An 18,248-nucleotide genomic window follows, 5' to 3' on the forward strand; every position below is an offset into this window, starting at 1 on the left:
GCTAGTATTGGACTTTGGGAGGCTGTCGCAAGAGAGAGCGCCATCGTTTGTGGGGCTGTGAATGGGGTTGCGTGGCTCCTTGAAGAGCAGCAAGAGCTTTTGGTCCTGGCACCTTTGGTGTGGCAGGAATCCCCGGACGTTTGCAGTTCCTGAGCCGGGCTCCGGCTGTACTCGGTGGCGCAGGCAGGTAGTATTGGACTTTGGGAGGCTGTCGCAAGAGAGAGCGCCATCGTTTGTGGGGCTGTGAATGGGGTTGCGTGGCTCCTTGAAGAGCAGCAAGAGCTTTTGGTCCTGGCCCCTTTGGTGTGGGAGGAATCCCTGGACGTTTGCAATTGCTGAGCCGGGCTCCGGCCGTACCGAGGGGTGCAGGCAGGTAGTATTGGACTTTGGGAGGCTGTCGCAAGAGAGAGCGCCATCGTTTGTGGGGCTGTGAATGGGGTTGCGTGGCTCCTTGAAGAGCAGCAAGAGCTTTTGGTCCTGGCCCCTTTGGTGTGGCAGGAATCCCCGGACGTTTGCAGTTCCTGAGCCGGGCTCCGGCTGTACTCGGTGGCGCAGGCAGGTAGTATTGGACTTTGGGAGGCTGTCGCAAGAGAGAGCGCCAGCGTTTGTGGGGCTGTGAATGGGGTTGCCTGGCTCCTTGAAGAGCAGCAAGAGCTTTTGGTCCTGGCACCTTTGGTGTGGGAGGAATCCCTGGACGTTCGCAATTGCTGAGCCGGACTGCGGCTGTACCGAGGGGTGCAGGCAGCTAGTGTTGGACTTTGGGAGGCTGTCGCAAGAGAGAGCGCCATCGTTTGTGGGGCTGTGAATGGGGTTGCGTGGCTCCTTGAAGAGCAGCAAGAGCTTTTGGTCCTGGCCCCTTTGGTGTGGGAGGAATCCCTGGACGTTTGCAATTGCTGAGCCGGGCTCCGGCTGTACTCAGCAGCGCAGGCAGCTAGTGTTGGACTTTGGGAGGCTGTCGCAAGAGAGAGCGCCATCGTTTGTGGGGCTGTGAATGGGGTTGCCTGGCTCCTTGAAGAGCAGCAAGAGCTTTTGGTCCTGGCCCCTTTGGTGTGGGAGGAATCCCTGGATGTTCGCAGTTCCGGAGCCGGGCTCCGGCCGTACCGAGGGGTGCAGGCAGCTAGTGTTGGACTTTGGGCGGCTGTCGCAAGAGAGAGCGCCATCGTTTGTGGGGCTGTGAATGGGGTTGTGTGGCTCCTTGAAGAGCAGCAAGAGCTTTTGGTCCTGGCCCCTTTGGTGTGGGAGGAATCCCTGGACGTTCGCAATTGCTGAGCCGGGCTCCGGCTGTACTCAGCAGCGCAGGCAGGTAGTATTGGACTTTGGGAGGCTGTCGCAAGAGAGAGCGCCATCGTTTGTGGGGCTGTGAATGGGGTTGCGTGGCTCCTTGAAGAGCAGCAAGAGCTTTTGGTCCTGGCACCTTTGGTGTGGGAGGAATCCCTGGACGTTCGCAGTTCCTGAGCCGGGCTCCGGCTGTACTCGGTGGTGCAGGCAGCTAGTATTGGACTTTGGGAGGCTGTCGCAAGAGAGAGCGCCATCGTTTGTGGGGCTGTGAATGGGGTTGCCTGGCTCCTTGAAGAGCAGCAAGAGCTTTTGGTCCTGGCCCCTTTGGTGTGGGAGGAATCCCTGGACGTTCGCAATTGCTGAGCCGGGCTCCGGCTGTAGTCGGTGGTGCAGGCAGCTAGTGTTGGACTTTGGGAGGCTGTCGCAAGAGAGAGCGCCAGCGTTTGTGGGGCTGTGAATGGGGTTGCGTGGCTCCTTGAAGAGCAGCAAGAGCTTTTGGTCCTGGCCCCTTTGGTGTGGCAGGAATCCCTGGACGTTCGCAATTGCTGAGCCGGGCTCCGGCTGTACTCGGTGGTGCAGGCAGCTAGTATTGGACTTTGGGAGGCTGTCGCAAGAGAGAGCGCCATCGTTTGTGGGGCTGTGAATGGGGTTGCCTGGCTCCTTGAAGAGCAGCTAGAGCTTTTGGTCCTGGCCCCTTTGGTGTGGGAGGAATCCCTGGACGTTCGCAATTGCTGAGCTGGGCTTCGGCTGTACTCAGCGGCGCAGGCAGCTAGTGTTGGACTTTGGGAGGCTGTCGCAAGAGAGAGCGCCAGCGTTTGTGGGGCTGTGAATGGGGTTGCGTGGCTCCTTGAAGAGCAGCAAGAGCTTTTGGTCCTGGCACCTTTGGTGTGGGAGGAATCCCTGGACGTTCGCAGTTCCTGAGCCGGGCTCCGGCTGTACTCGGTGGTGCAGGCAGCTAGTATTGGACTTTGGGGGGCTGTCGCAAGAGAGAGCGCCAGCGTTTGTGGGGCTGTGAATGGGGTTGCCTGGCTCCTTGAAGAGCAGCAAGAGCTTTTGGTCCTGGCCCCTTTGGTTAGGGAGGAATCCCTGGACGTTCGCAATTGCTGAGCTGGGCTTCGGCTGTACTCAGCGGCGCAGGCAGCTAGTGTTGGACTTTGGGAGGCTGTCGCAAGAGAGAGCGCCATCGTTTGTGGGTCTGTGAATGGGGTTGCCTGGCTCCTTGAAGAGCAGCAAGAGCTTTTGGTCCTGGCACCTTTGGTGTGGGAGGAATCCCTGGACGTTCGCAATTGCTGAGCCGGGCTCCGGCTGTACTCGGTGGTGCAGGCAGGTAGTATTGGACTTTGGGAGGCTGTCGCAAGAGAGAGCGCCATCGTTTGTGGGGCTGTGAATGGGGTTGCCTGGCTCCTTGAAGAGCAGCAAGAGCTTTTGGTCCTGGCCCCTTTGGTGTGGGAGGAATCCCTGGACGTTTGCAGTTCCTGAGCCGGGCTCCGGCTGTACTCGGTGGTGCAGGCAGCTAGTATTGGACTTTGGGAGGCTGTCGCAAGAGAGAGCGCCCGCGTTTGTGGGGCTGTGAATGGGGTTGCGTGGCTCCTTGAAGAGCAGCAAGAGCTTTTGGTCCTGGCACCTTTGGTGTGGCAGGAATCCCTGGACGTTCGCAATTGCTGAGCCGGGCTCCGGCGGTACTCCCTGGTGCAGGCAGATAGTATTGGACTTCGGGAGGCTGTCGCAAGAGAGAGCGCCATCGTTTGTGGGGCTGTGAATGGGGTTGCCTGGCTCCTTGAAGAGCAGCAAGAGCTTTTGGTCCTGGCACCTTTGGTGTGGGAGGAATCCCTGGACGTTCGCAATTGCTGAGCCGGGCTCCGGCCGTACCGAGGGGTGCAGGCTGCTAGTATTGGACTATGGGAGGCTGTCGCAAGAGAGAGCGCCATCGTTTGTGGGGCTGTGAATGGGGTTGCCTGGCTCCTTGAAGAGCAGCTAGAGCTTTTGGTCCTGGCACCTTTGGTGTGGGAGGAATCCCCGGACGTTTGCAGTTCCTGAGCCGGGCTCCGGCTGTACTCGGTGGTGCAGGCAGGTAGTATTGGACTTTGGGAGGCTGTCGCAAGAGAGAGCGCCAGCGTTTGTGGGGCTGTGAATGGGGTTGCGTGTCTCCTTGAAGAGCAGCAAGAGCTTTTGGTCCTGGCCCCTTTGGTGTGGGAGGAATCCCTGGACGTTTGCAATTGCTGAGCCGGGCTCCGGCCGTACCGAGGGGTGCAGGCAGCTAGTGTTGGACTTTGGGAGGCTGTCGCAAGAGAGAGCGCCAGCGTTTGTGGGGCTGTGAATGGGGTTGCCTGGCTCCTTGAAGAGCAGCAAGAGCTTTTGGTCCTGGCCCCTTTGGTGTGGGAGGAATCCCTGGACGTTCGCAATTGCTGAGCCGGACTGCGGCTGTACCGAGCGGCGCAGTCAGCTAGTGTTGGACTTTGGGAGGCTGTCGCAAGAGAGCGCGCTCGCGTTTGTGGGGCTGTGAATGGGGTTGCGTGGCTCCTTGAAGAGCAGCAAGAGCTTTTGGTCCTGGCCCCTTTGGTGTGGCAGGAATCCCTGGACGTTCGCAATTGTTGAGCCGGGCTCCGGCCGTACTCAGCGGCGCAGGCAGCTAGTGTTGGACTTTGGGATGCTGTCGCAAGAGAGAGCGCCAGCGTTTGTGGGGCTGTGAATGGGGTTGCCTGGCTCCTTGAAGAGCAGCAAGAGCTTTTGGTCCTGGCCCCTTTGGTGTGGCAGGAATCCCTGGACGTTCGCAATTGCTGAGCCGGGCTCCGGCTGTACTCAGCGGCGCAGGCAGCTAGTGTTGGACTTTGGGAGGCTGTCGCAAGAGAGAGCGCCATCGTTTGTGGGGCTGTGAATGGGGTTGCATGGCTCCTTGAAGAGCAGCAAGAGCTTTTGGTCCTGGCACCTTTGGTGTGGGAGGAATCCCTGGACGTTCGCAATTGCTGAGCCGGGTTCCGGCTGTACTCGGTGGTGCAGTCAGCTAGTGTTGGACTTTGGGAGGCTGTCGCAAGAGAGAGCGCCAGCGTTTGTGGGGCTGTGAATGGGGTTGCGTGGCTCCTTGAAGAGCAGCAAGAGCTTTTGGTCCTGGCCCCTTTGGTGTGGCAGGAATCCCTGGACGTTCGCAATTGCTGAGCGGGGCTCCGGCTGTACTCAGCGGCGCAGGCAGCTAGTATTGGACTTTGGGAGGCTGTCGCAAGAGAGAGCGCCAGCGTTTGTGGGGCTGTGAATGGGGTTGCCTGGCTCCTTGAAGAGCAGCAAGAGCTTTTGGTCCTGGCCCCTTTGGTGTGGGAGGAATCCCTGGACGTTCGCAGTTCCAGAGCCGGGCTCCGGCTGTACCGAGGGGTGCAGGCAGGTAGTATTGGACTTTGGGAGGCTGTCGCAAGAGAGAGCGCCAGCGTTTGTGGGGCTGTGAATGGGGTTGCGTGGCTCCTTGAAGAGCAGCAAGAGCTTTTGGTCCTGGCACCTTTGGTGTGGGAGGAATCCCTGGACGTTCGCAATTGCTGAGCCGGGCTCCGGCTGTACTCAGCGGCGCAGGCAGCTAGTGTTGGACTTTGGGAGGCTGTCGCAAGAGAGAGCGCCATCGTTTGTGGGGCTGTGAATGGGGTTGCGTGGCTCCTTGAAGAGCAGCTAGAGCTTTTGGTCCTGGCCCCTTTGGTGTGGGAGGAATCCCTGGATGTTCGCAATTGCTGAGCCAGGCTCCGGCTGTACTCGGTGGTGCAGTCAGCTAGTGTTGGACTTTGGGAGGCTGTCGCAAGAGAGAGCGCCAGCGTTTGTGGGGCTGTGAATGGGGTTGCCTGGCTCCTTGAAGAGCAGCAAGAGCTTTTGGTCCTGGCCCCTTTGGTGTGGCAGGAATCCCTGGACGTTCGCAATTGCTGAGCGGGGCTCCGGCTGTACTCGGTGGTGCAGGCAGCTAGTATTGGACTTTGGGAGGCTGTCGCAAGAGAGAGCGCCAGCGTTTGTGGGGCTGTGAATGGGGTTGTGTGGCTCCTTGAAGAGCAGCAAGAGCTTTTGGTCCTGGCCCCTTTGGTGTGGGAGGAATCCCTGGACGTTCGCAGTTGCTGAGCCGGGCTCCGGCTGTACCGAGGGGTGCAGGCAGGTAGTATTGGACTTTGGGAGGCTGTCGCAAGAGAGAGCGCCATCGTTTGTGGGGCTGTGAATGGGGTTGCGTGGCTCCTTGAAGAGCAGCAAGAGCTTTTGGTCCTGGCCCCTGTGGTGTGGGAGGAATCCCTGGACGTTCACAATTGCTGAGCCGGGCTCCGGCTGTACTCAGCGGCGCAGGCAGCTAGTGTTGGACTTTGGGAGGCTGTCGCAAGAGAGAGCGCCATCGTTTGTGGGGCTGTGAATGGGGTTGCCTGGCTCCTTGAAGAGCAGCAAGAGCTTTTGGTCCTGGCACCTTTGGTGTGGGAGGAATCCCTGGATGTTCGCAATTGCTGAGCCGGGCTCCGGCTGTACTCGGTGGTGCAGGCAGGTAGTATTGGACTTTGGGAGGCTGTCGCAAGAGAGAGCGCCATCGTTTGTGGGGCTGTGAATGGGGTTGCGTGGCTCCTTGAAGAGCAGCAAGAGCTTTTGGTCCTGGCACCTTTGGTGTGGGAGGAATCCCTGGATGTTCGCAGTTCCTGAGCTGGGCTCCGGCTGTACTCGGTGGTGCAGGCAGCTAGTATTGGACTTTGTGAGGCTGTCGCAAGAGAGAGCGCCAGCGTTTGTGGGGCTGTGAATGGGGTTGCGTGGCTCCTTGAAGAGCAGCAAGAGCTTTTGGTCCTGGCCCCTTTGGTGTGGGAGGAATCCCTGGACGTTTGCAATTGCTGAGCCGGGCTCCGGCCGTACCGAGGGGTGCAGGCAGCTAGTGTTGGACTTTGGGAGGCTGTCGCAAGAGAGAGCGCCAGCGTTTGTGGGGCTGTGAATGGGGTTGCCTGGCTCCTTGAAGAGCAGCAAGAGCTTTTGGTCCTGGCCCCTTTGGTGTGGGAGGAATCCCTGGACGTTTGCAATTGCTGAGCCGGGCTCCGGCTGTACCGAGGGGTGCAGGCAGGTAGTATTGGACTTTGGGAGGCTGTCGCAAGAGAGAGCGCCATCGTTTGTGGGGCTGTGAATGGGGTTGCCTGGCTCCTTGAAGAGCAGCAAGAGCTTTTGGTCCTGGCACCTTTGGTGTGGCAGGAATCCCTGGACGTTCGCAATTGCTGAGCCGGGCTCCGGCCATACCGAGGGGCGCATGCAGCTAGTATTGGACTTTGGGAGGCTGTCGCAAGAGAGAGCGCCATCGTTTGTGGGGCTGTGAATGGGGTTGCGTGTCTCCTTGAAGAGCAGCAAGAGCTTTTGGTCCTGGCCCCTTTGGTGTGGGAGGAATCCCCGGACGTTCGCAGTTCCAGAGCCGGGCTCCGGCTGTACTCGGTGGTGCAGGCAACTAGTATTGGACTTTGGGAGGCTGTCGCAAGAGAGAGCGCCATCGTTTGTGGGGCTGTGAATGGGGTTGCGTGGCTCCTTGAAGAGCAGCAAGAGCTTTTGGTCCTGGCCCCTTTGGTGTGGGAGGAATCCCTGGACGTTTGCAATTGCTGAGCCGGGCTCCGGCTGTACTCGGTGGTGCAGGCAGGTAGTATTGGACTTCGGGAGGCTGTCGCAAGAGAGAGCGCCAGCGTTTGTGGGGCTGTGAATGGGGTTGTGTGGCTCCTTGAAGAGCAGCAAGAGCTTTTGGTCCTGGCCCCTTTGGTGTGGCAGGAATCCCTGGACGTTCGCAATTGCTGAGCCGGGCTCCGGCTGTACTCGGTGGTGCAGGCAGCTAGTATTGGACTTTGGGAGGCTGTCGCAAGAGAGAGCGCCAGCGTTTGTGGGGCTGTGAATGGGGTTGCGTGGCTCCTTGAAGAGCAGCAAGAGCTTTTGGTCCTGGCCCCTTTGGTGTGGCAGGAATCCCCGGACGTTTGCAGTTCCTGAGCCGGGCTCCAGCTGTACTCGGTGGTGCAGGCAGCTAGTATTGGACTTTGGGGGGCTGTCGCAAGAGAGAGCGCCAGCGTTTGTGGGGCTGTGAATGGGGTTGCGTGGCTCCCTGAAGAGCAGCAAGAGCTGTTGGTCCTGGCCCCTTTGGTGTGGGAGGAATCCCTGGACGTTCGCAATTGCTGAGCCGGGCTCCGGCTGTACCGAGGGGTGCAGGCAGGTAGTATTGGACTTTCGGAGGCTGTCGCAAGAGAGAGCGCCCGCGTTTGTGGGGCTGTGAATGGGGTTGCCTGGCTCCTTGAAGAGCAGCTAGAGCTTTTGGTCCTGGCCCCTTTGGTGTGGGAGGAATCCCTGGACGTTCGCAATTGCTGAGCCGGGCTCCGGCTGTACTCAGCAGCGCAGGCAGCTAGTGTTGGACTTTGGGAGGCTGTCGGAAGAGAGAGCGCCAGCGTTTGTGGGGCTGTGAATGGGGTTGCGTGGCTCCTTGAAGAGCAGCAAGAGCTTTTGGTCCTGGCACCTTTGGTGTGGCAGGAATCCCTGGACGTTCGCAATTGCTGAGCCGGGCTCCGGCCGTACCGAGGGGTGCAGGCAGGTAGTATTGGACTTTGGGAGGCTGTCGCAAGAGAGAGCGCCAGCGTTTGTGGGGCTGTGAATGGGGTTGCGTGGCTCCTTGAAGAGCAGCAAGAGCTTTTGGTCCTGGCCCCTTTGGTGTGGCAGGAATCCCTGGACGTTCGCAATTGCTGAGCCGGGCTCCGGCTGTACTCAGCAGCGCAGGCAGCTAGTGTTGGACTTTGGGAGGCTGTCGCAAGAGAGAGCGCCATAGTTTGTGGGGCTGTGAATGGGGTTGCCTGGCTCCTTGAAGAGCAGCAAGAGCTTTTGGTCCTGGCCCCTTTGGTGTGGCAGGAATCCCCGGACGTTCGCAATTGCTGAGCCGGGGTCCGGCCGTACCGAGGGGTGCAGGCAGGTAGTATTGGACTTTGGGAGGCTGTCGCAAGAGAGAGCGCCATAGTTTGTGGGGCTGTGAATGGGGTTGCCTGGCTCCTTGAAGAGCAGCAAGAGCTTTTGGTCCTGGCACCTTTGGTGTGGGAGGAATCCCTGGACGTTCGCAATTGCTGAGCCGGGGTCTGGCCGTACCGAGGGGTGCAGGCAGGTAGTATTGGACTTTGGGAGGCTGTCACAAGAGAGAGCACCATCGTTTGTGGGGCTGTGAATGGGGTTGCGTGGCTCCTTGAAGAGCAGCAAGAGCTTTTGGTCCTGGCCCCTTTGGTGTGGCAGGAATCCCTGGATGTTCGCAATTGCTGAGCCGGGGTCCGGCCGTACCGAGGGGTGCAGGCAGGTAGTATTGGACTTTGGGAGGCTGTCGCAAGAGAGAGCGCCATCGTTTGTGGGGCTGTGAATGGGGTTGCCTGGCTCCTTGAAGAGCAGCAAGAGCTTTTGGTCCTGGCCCCTTTGGTGTGGCAGGAATCCCTGGACGTTCGCAATTGCTGAGCCGGGGTCTGGCCGTACCGAGGGGTGCAGGCAGGTAGTATTGGACTTTGGGAGGCTGTCACAAGAGAGAGCACCATCGTTTGTGGGGCTGTGAATGGGGTTGCCTGGCTCCTTGAAGAGCAGCAAGAGCTTTTGGTCCTGGCCCCTTTGGTGTGGGAGGAATCCCTGTACGTTCGCAATTGCTGAGCCGGGCTCCGGCTGTACTCGGTGGTGCAGGCAGCTAGTATTGGACTTTGGGAGGCTGTCGCAAGAGAGAGCGCCAGCGTTTGTGGGGCTGTGAATGGGGTTGCGTGGCTCCTTGAAGAGCAGCAAGAGCTTTTGGTCCTGGCACCTTTGGTGTGGGAGGAATCCCTGGACGTTTGCAATTGCTGGCCTGGCTCCGGCCGTACCGAGGGGTGCAGGCAGGTAGTATTGGACTTTGTGAGGCTGTCGCAAGAGAGAGCGCCATCGTTTGTGGGGCTGTGAATGGGGTTGCGTGGCTCCTTGAAGAGCAGCAAGAGCTTTTGGTCCTGGCCCCTTTGGTGTGGCAGGAATCCCTGGACGTTCGCAATTGCTGAGCCGGGCTCCGGCTGTACTCGGTGGCGCAGGCAGCTAGTATTGGACTTTGGGAGGCTGTCGCAAGAGAGAGCGCCAGCGTTTGTGGGGCTGTGAATGGGGTTGCGTGGCTCCTTGAAGAGCAGCAAGAGCTTTTGGTCCTGGCCCCTTTGGTGTGGGAGGAATCCCTGGACGTTTGCAATTGCTGAGCCGGGCTCCGGCCGTACCGAGGGGTGCAGGCAGCTAGTATTGGACTTTGGGAGGCTGTCGCAAGAGAGAGCGCCAGCGTTTGTGGGGCTGTGAATGGGGTTGCGTGGCTCCTTGAAGAGCAGCAAGAGCTTTTGGTCCTGGCCCCTTTGGTGTGGCAGGAATCCCTGGACGTTCGCAATTGCTGAGCCGGGCTCCGGCCATACCGAGGGGCGCAGGCAGCTAGTATTGGACTTTGGGAGGCTGTCGCAAGAGAGAGCGCCAGCGTTTGTGGGGCTGTGAATGGGGTTGCGTGGCTCCTTGAAGAGCAGCAAGAGCTTTTGGTCCTGGCCCCTTTGGTGTGGCAGGAATCCCTGGACATTTGCAGTTCCTGAGCCGGGCTCCGGCTGTACTCGGTGGCGCAGGCAGGTAGTATTGGACTTTGGGAGGCTGTCGCAAGAGAGAGCGCCAGCGTTTGTGGGGCTGTGAATGGGGTTGCCTGGCTCCTTGAAGAGCAGCAAGAGCTTTTGGTCCTGGCACCTTTGGTGTGGGAGGAATCCCTGGACGTTCGCAATTGCTGAGCCGGACTGCGGCTGTACCGAGGGCTGCAGGCAGCTAGTGTTGGACTTTGGGAGGCTGTCGCAAGAGAGAGCGCCATCGGTTGTGGGGCTGTGAATGGGGTTGCGTGGCTCCTTGAAGAGCAGCAAGAGCTTTTGGTCCTGGCCCCTTTGGTGTGGGAGGAATCCCTGGACGTTCGCAATTGCTGAGCCGGGCTCCGGCTGTACTCAGCAGCGCAGGCAGCTAGTGTTGGACTTTGGGAGGCTGTCGCAAGAGAGAGCGCCAGCGTTTGTGGGGCTGTGAATGGGGTTGCCTGGCTCCTTGAAGAGCAGCAAGAGCTTTTGGTCCTGGCCCCTTTGGTGTGGGAGGAATCCCCGGACGTTCGCAGTTCCTGAGCCGGGCTCCGGCCGTACCGAGGGGTGCAGGCAGCTAGTGTTGGACTTTGGGCGGCTGTCGCAAGAGAGAGCGCCAGCGTTTGTGGGGCTGTGAATGGGGTTGTGTGGCTCCTTGAAGAGCAGCAAGAGCTTTTGGTCCTGGCCCCTTTGGTGTGGGAGGAATCCCTGGACGTTCGCAATTGCTGAGCCGGGCTCCGGCTGTACTTAGCAGCGCAGGCAGCTAGTATTGGACTTTGGGAGGCTGTCGCAATAGAGAGTGCCATCGTTTGTGGGGCTGTGAATGGGGTTGCGTGGCTCCTTGAAGAGCAGCAAGAGCTTTTGGTCCTGGCCCCTTTGGTGTGGGAGGAATCCCTGGACGTTTGCAGTTCCTGAGCCGGGCTCCGGCTGTACTCGGTGGTGCAGGCAGCTAGTATTGGACTTTGGGAGGCTGTCGCAAGAGAGAGCGCCATCGTTTGTGGGGCTGTGAATGGGGTTGCCTGGCTCCTTGAAGAGCAGCAAGAGCTTTTGGTCCTGGCCCCTTTGGTGTGGGAGGAATCCCTGGACGTTCGCAATTGCTGAGCCGGGCTCCGGCTGTACTCAGCGGCGCAGGCAGCTAGTGTTGGACTTTGGGAGGCTGTCGCAAGAGAGAGCGCCATCGTTTGTGGGGCTGTGAATGGGGTTGCCTGGCTCCTTGAAGAGCAGCAAGAGCTTTTGGTCCTGGCACCTTTGGTGTGGGAGGAATCCCTGGACGTTCGCAATTGCTGAGCCGGGCTCCGGCTGTACTCGGTGGTGCAGGCAGGTAGTATTGGACTTTGGGAGGCTGTCGCAAGAGAGAGCGCCATCGTTTGTGGGGCTGTGAATGGGGTTGCGTGGCTCCTTGAAGAGCAGCAAGAGCTTTTGGTCCTGGGCCCTTTGGTGTGGCAGGAATCCCTGGACTTTTGCAATTGCTGAGCCGGGCTCCGGCTGTACTCGGTGGTGCAGGCAGGTAGTATTGGACTTTGGGAGGCTGTCGCAAGAGAGAGCGCCAGCGTTTGTGGGGCTGTGAATGGGGTTGCGTGGCTCCTTGAAGAGCAGCAAGAGCTTTTGGTCCTGGCCCCTTTGGTGTGGGAGGAATCCCTGGACGTTCGCAATTGCTGAGCCGGGCTCCGGCTGTACTCGGTGGTGCAGGCAGCTAGTGTTGGACTTTGTGAGGCTGTCGCAAGAGAGAGCGCCAGCGTTTGTGGGGCTGTGAATGGGGTTGCGTGGCTCCTTGAAGAGCAGCAAGAGCTTTTGGTCCTGGCCCCTTTGGTGTGGGAGGAATCCCTGGACGTTTGCAGTTCCTGAGCCGGGCTCCGGCTGTACTCGGTGGTGCAGGCAGCTAGTATTGGACTTTGGGGGGCTGTCGCAAGAGAGAGCGCCAGCGTTTGTGGGGCTGTGAATGGGGTTGCGTGGCTCCCTGAAGAGCAGCAAGAGCTTTTGGTCCTGGCCCCTTTGGTGTGGGAGGAATCCCTGGACGTTCGCAATTGCTGAGCCGGGCTCCGGCCGTACCGAGGGGTGCAGGCAGGTAGTATTGGACTTTGGGAGGCTGTCGCAAGAGAGAGCGCCAGCGTTTGTGGGGCTGTGAATGAGGTTGCGTGGCTCCTTGAAGAGCAGCAAGAGCTTTTGGTCCTGGCCCCTTTGGTGTGGGAGGAATCCCTGGACGTTCGCAATTGCTGAGCTGGGCTCCGGCCGTACCGAGGGGTGCAGGCAGCTAGTGTTGGACTTTGGGAGGCTGTCGCAAGAGAGAGCGCCAGCGTTTGTGGGGCTGTGAATGGGGTTGCGTGGCTCCTTGAAGAGCAGCAAGAGCTTTTGGTCCTGGCCCCTTTGGTGTGGGAGGAATCCCTGGACGTTCGCAATTGCTGTGTCGGGCTCCGGCTGTACTCAGCAGCGCAGGCAGCTAGTGTTGGACTTTGGGAGGCTGTCGCAAGAGAGAGCGCCATCGTTTGTGGGGCTGTGAATGGGGTTGCCTGGCTCCTTGAAGAGCAGCAAGAGCTTTTGGTCCTGGCACCTTTGGTGTGGGAGGAATCCCTGGACGTTCGCAATTGCTTAGCCGGGCTCCGGCTGTACTCAGCGGCGCAGGCAGGTAGTATTGGACTTTGGGAGGCTGTCGCAAGAGAGAGCGCCAGCGTTTGTGGGGCTGTGAATGGGGTTGCGTGGCTCCTTGAAGAGCAGCAAGAGCTTTTGGTCCTGGCCCCTTTGGTGTGGGAGGAATCCCTGGACGTTCGCAATTGCTGAGCCGGGCTCTGGCCGTACCGAGGGGTGCAGGCAGGTAGTATTGGACTTTGGGAGGCTGTCGCAAGAGAGAGCGCCAGCGTTTGTGGGGCTGTGAATGGGGTTGCCTGGCTCCTTGAAGAGCAGCAAGAGCTTTTGGTCCTGGCCCCTTTGGTGTGGGAGGAATCCCCGGACGTTTGCAGTTCCTGAGCCGGGCTCCGGCTGTACTCGGTGGTGCAGGCAGCTAGTATTGGACTTTGGGAGGCTGTCGCAAGAGAGAGCGCCAGCGTTTGTGGGGCTGTGAATGGGGTTGCCTGGCTCCTTGAAGAGCAGCAAGAGCTTTTGGTCCTGGCCCCTTTGGTGTGGGAGGAATCCCTGGACGTTCGCAATTGCTTAGCCGGGCTCCGGCCGTACCGAGGGGTGCAGGCAGGTAGTATTGGACTTTGGGAGGCTGTCGCAAGAGAGAGCGCCATCGTTTGTGGGGCTGTGAATGGGGTTGCGTGGCTCCTTGAAGAGCAGCAAGAGCTTTTGGTCCTGGCACCTTTGGTGTGGGAGGAATCCCCGGACGTTTGCAATTGCTGAGCCGGGCTCCGGCTGTACTCAGCAGCGCAGGCAGCTAGTATTGGACTTTGTGAGGCTGTCGCAAGAGAGAGCGCCAGCGTTTGTGGGGCTGTGAATGGGGTTGCCTGGCTCCTTGAAGAGCAGCAAGAGCTTTTGGTCCTGGCACCTTTGGTGTGGGAGGAATCCCTGGACGTTCGCAATTGCTGAGTCGGGCTCCGGCTGTACTCAGCAGCGCAGGCAGCTAGTGTTGGACTTTGGGAGGCTGTCGCAAGAGAGAGCGCCCGCGTTTGTGGGGCTGTGAATGGGGTTGCGTGGCTCCTTGAAGAGCAGCAAGAGCTTTTGGTCCTGGCCCCTTTGGTGTGGCAGGAATCCCTGGACGTTCGCAATTGCTGAGCTGGGCTCCGGCCGTACCGAGGGGTGCAGGCAGGTAGTATTGGACTTTGGGAGGCTGTCGCAAGAGAGAGCGCCAGCGTTTGTGGGGCTGTGAATGGGGTTGCGTGGCTCCTTGAAGAGCAGCAAGAGCTTTTGGTCCTGGCCCCTTTGGTGTGGGAGGAATCCCCGGACGTTCGCAATTGCTGAGTCGGACTCCGGCTGTACTCAGCGGCGCAGGCAGCTAGTATTGGACTTTGGGAGGCTGTCGCAAGAGAGAGCGCCAGCGTTTGTGGGGCTGTGAATGGGGTTGCGTGGCTCCTTGAAGAGCAGCAAGAGCTTTTGGTCCTGGGCCCTTTGGTGTGGCAGGAATCCCCGGACGTTCGCAGTTCCTGAGCCGGGCTCCGGCCGTACCGAGGGGTGCAGGCAGCTAGTGTTGGACTTTGGGAGGCTGTCGCAAGAGAGAGCGCCAGCGTTTGTGGGGCTGTGAATGGGGTTGCGTGGCTCCTTGAAGAGCAGCAAGAGCTTTTGGTTCTGGCCCCTTTGGTGTGGCAGGAATCCCTGGACGTTCGCAATTGCTGAGCGGGGCTCCGGCTGTACTCAGCGGCGCAGGCAGCTAGTATTGGACTTTGGGAGGCTGTCGCAAGAGAGAGCGCCAGCGTTTGTGGGGCTGTGAATGGGGTTGCGTGGCTCCTTGAAGAGCAGCAAGAGCTTTTGGTCCTGGCCCCTTTGGTGTGGGAGGAATCCCCGGACGTTTGCAATTGCTGAGCCGGGCTCCGGCCGTACCGAGGGGCGCAGGCAGCTAGTATTGGACTTTGGGAGGCTGTCGCAAGAGAGAGCGCCATCGTTTGTGGGGCTGTGAATGGGGTTGCGTGGCTCCTTGAAGAGCAGCAAGAGCTTTTGGTCCTGGGCCCTTTGGTGTGGCAGGAATCCCCGGACGTTCGCAGTTCCTGAGCCGGGCTCCGGCCGTACCGAGGGGTGCAGGCAGCTAGTGTTGGACTTTGGGAGGCTGTCGCAAGAGAGAGCGCCAGCGTTTGTGGGGCTGTGAATGGGGTTGCGTGGCTCCTTGAAGAGCAGCAAGAGCTTTTGGTCCTGGCCCCTTTGGTGTGGGAGGAATCCCTGGACGTTCGCAATTGCTGAGCGGGGCTCCGGCTGTACCGAGGGGTGCAGGCAGCTAGTGTTGGACTTTGGGAGGCTGTCGCAAGAGAGAGCGCCAGCGTTTGTGGGGCTGTGAATGGGGTTGCGTGGCTCCTTGAAGAGCAGCAAGAGCTTTTGGTCCTGGCCCCTTTGGTGTGGGAGGAATCCCCGGACGTTTGCAATTGCTGAGCCGGGCTCCGGCCGTACCGAGGGGCGCAGGCAGGTAGTATTGGACTTTGGGAGGCTGTCGCAAGAGAGAGCGCCAGCGTTTGTGGGGCTGTGAATGGGGTTGCGTGGCTCTTTGAAGAGCAGCAAGAGCTTTTGGTCCTGGCCCCTTTGGTGTGGGAGGAATCCCTGGACGTTCGCAATTGCTGAGCCGGGCTCCGGCTGTACTCGGTGGTGCAGGCAGGTAGTATTGGACTTTGTGAGGCTGTCGCAAGAGAGAGCGCCATCGTTTGTGGGGCTGTGAATGGGGTTGCGTGGCTCCTTGAAGAGCAGCAAGAGCTTTTGGTCCTGGCCCCTTTGGTGTGGGAGGAATCCCTGGACGTTTGCAATTGCTGAGCCGGGCTTCGGCTGTACTCAGCAGCGCAGGCAGCTAGTATTGGACTTTGGGAGGCTGTCAAAGAGAGAGCGCCATCGTTTGTGGGGCTGTGAATGGGGTTGCGTGGCTCCTTGAAGAGCAGCAAGAGCTTTTGGTCCTGGCCCCTTTGGTGTGGGAGGAATCCCTGGACGTTCGCAATTGCTGAGTCGGGCTCCGGCTGTACTCAGCGGCGCAGGCAGCTAGTATTGGACTTTGGGAGGCTGTCGCAAGAGAGAGCGCCAGCGTTTGTGGGGCTGTGAATGGGGTTGCGTGGCTCCTTGAAGAGCAGCAAGAGCTTTTGGTCCTGGCCCCTTTGGTGTGGGAGGAATCCCTGGACGTTCGCAATTGCTGAGCTGGGCTCCGGCTGTACTCGGTGGTGCAGGCAGCTAGTATTGGACTTTGGGAGGCTGTCGCAAGAGAGAGCGCCAGCGTTTGTGGGGCTGTGAATGGGGTTGCGTGGCTCCTTGAAGAGCAGCAAGAGCTTTTGGTCCTGGCCCCTTTGGTGTGGGAGGAATCCCCGGACGTTTGCAGTTCCTGAGCCGGGCTCCGGCTGTACTCGGTGGTGCAGGCAGCTAGTATTGGACTTTGGGAGGCTGTCGCAAGAGAGAGCGCCAGCGTTTGTGGGGCTGTGAATGGGGTTGCCTGGCTCCTTGAAGAGCAGCAAGAGCTTTTGGTCCTGGCCCCTTTGGTGTGGGAGGAATCCCCGGACGTTTGCAGTTCCTGAGCCGGGCTCCGGCTGTACTCAGCAGCGCAGGCAGCTAGTATTGGACTTTGTGAGGCTGTCGCAAGAGAGAGCGCCAGCGTTTGTGGGGCTGTGAATGGGGTTGCCTGGCTCCTTGAAGAGCAGCAAGAGCTTTTGGTCCTGGCCCCTTTGGTGTGGCAGGAATCCCTGGACGTTCGCAATTGCTGAGTCGGACTCCGGCTGTACCGAGCGGCGCAGGCAGCTAGTATTGGACTTTGGGAGGCTGTCGCAAGAGAGAGCGCCAGCGTTTGTGGGGCTGTGAATGGGTTTGCGTGGCTCCTTGAAGAGCAGCAAGAGCTTTTGGTCCTGGCACCTTTGGTGTGGGAGGAATCCCCGGACGTTTGCAGTTCCTGAGCCGGGCTCCGGCTGTACTCGGTGGTGCAGGCAGCTAGTATTGGACTTTGGGAGGCTGTCGCAAGAGAGAGCGCCAGCGTTTGTGGGGCTGTGAATGGGGTTGCGTGGCTCCTTGAAGAGCAGCAAGAGCTTTTGGTCCTGGCCCCTTTGGTGTGGGAGGAATCCCCGGACGTTCGCAATTGCTGAGCCGGGCTCCGGCTGTACTCAGCGGCGCAGGCAGCTAGTATTGGACTTTGGGAGGCTGTCGCAAGAGAGAGCGCCAGCGTTTGTGGGGCTGTGAATGGGGTTGCCTGGCTCCTTGAAGAGCAGTAAGAGCTTTTGGTCCTGGCCCCTTTGGTGTGGCAGGAATCCCTGGACGTTCGCAATTGCTGAGCCGGGCTCCGGCTGTACCGAGGGGCGCAGGCAGCTAGTATTGGACTTTGGGAGGCTGTCGCAAGAGAGAGTGCCAGCGTTTGTGGGGCTGTGAATGGGGTTGCGTGGCTCCTTGAAGAGCAGCAAGAGCTTTTGGTCCTGGCCCCTTTGGTGTGGGAGGAATCCCTGGACGTTCGCAATTGCTGAGCGGGGCTCCGGCTGTACTCAGCGGCGCAGGCAGGTAGTATTGGACTTTGGGAGGCTGTCGCAAGAGAGAGCGCCAGCGTTTGTGGGGCTGTGAATGGGGTTGTGTGGCTCCTTGAAGAGCAGCAAGAGCTTTTGGTCCTGGCCCCTTTGGTGTGGGAGGAATCCCTGGACGTTCGCAGTTCCTGAGCCGGGCTCCGGCTGTACCGAGGGGCGCAGGCAGCTAGTATTGGACTTTGGGAAGCTGTCGCAATAGAGAGCGTCAGCGTTTGTGGGGCTGTGAATGGGGTTGCCTGGCTCCTTGAAGAGCAGCAAGAGCTTTTGGTCCTGGCCCCTTTGGTGTGGCAGGAATCCCCGGACGTTTGCAGTTCCTGAGCCGGGCTCCGGCTGTACTCAGCGGCGCAGGCAGGTAGTATTGGACTTTGGGAGGCTGTCGCAAGAGAGAGCGCCAGCGTTTGTGGGGCTGTGAATGGGGTTGCGTGGCTCCTTGAAGAGCAGCAAGAGCTTTTGGTCCTGGGCCCTTTGGTGTGGCAGGAATCCCCGGACGTTCGCAGTTCCTGAGCCGGGCTCCGGCCGTACCGAGGGGTGCAGGCAGCTAGTGTTGGACTTTGGGAGGCTGTCGCAAGAGAGAGCGCCAGCGTTTGTGGGGCTGTGAATGGGGTTGCGTGGCTCCTTGAAGAGCAGCAAGAGCTTTTGGTCCTGGCCCCTTTGGTGTGGGAGGAATCCCCGGACGTTTGCAATTGCTGAGCCGGGCTCCGGCCGTACCGAGGGGCGCAGGCAGCTAGTATTGGACTTTGGGAGGCTGTCGCAAGAGAGAGCGCCAGCGTTTGTGGGGCTGTGAATGGGGTTGCGTGGCTCCTTGAAGAGCAGCAAGAGCTTTTGGTCCTGGGCCCTTTGGTGTGGCAGGAATCCCCGGACGTTCGCAGTTCCTGAGCCGGGCTCCGGCCGTACCGAGGGGTGCAGGCAGCTAGTGTTGGACTTTGGGAGGCTGTCGCAAGAGAGAGCGCCATCGTTTGTGGGGCTGTGAATGGGGTTGCGTGGCTCCTTGAAGAGCAGCAAGAGCTTTTGGTCCTGGCCCCTTTGGTGTGGGAGGAATCCCTGGACGTTCGCAATTGCTGAGCGGGGCTCCGGCTGTACCGAGGGGTGCAGGCAGCTAGTGTTGGACTTTGGGAGGCTGTCGCAAGAGAGAGCGCCAGCGTTTGTGGGGCTGTGAATGGGGTTGCGTGGCTCCTTGAAGAGCAGCAAGAGCTTTTGGTCCTGGCCCCTTTGGTGTGGGAGGAATCCCCGGACGTTTGCAATTGCTGAGCCGGGCTCCGGCCGTACCGAGGGGCGCAGGCAGGTAGTATTGGACTTTGGGAGG

The sequence above is a fragment of the Platalea leucorodia genome (assembly GCF_965183815.1).
Source record: "Platalea leucorodia genome assembly, chromosome: 29".
Classification (NCBI taxonomy): Eukaryota; Metazoa; Chordata; class Aves; order Pelecaniformes; family Threskiornithidae; genus Platalea; species Platalea leucorodia.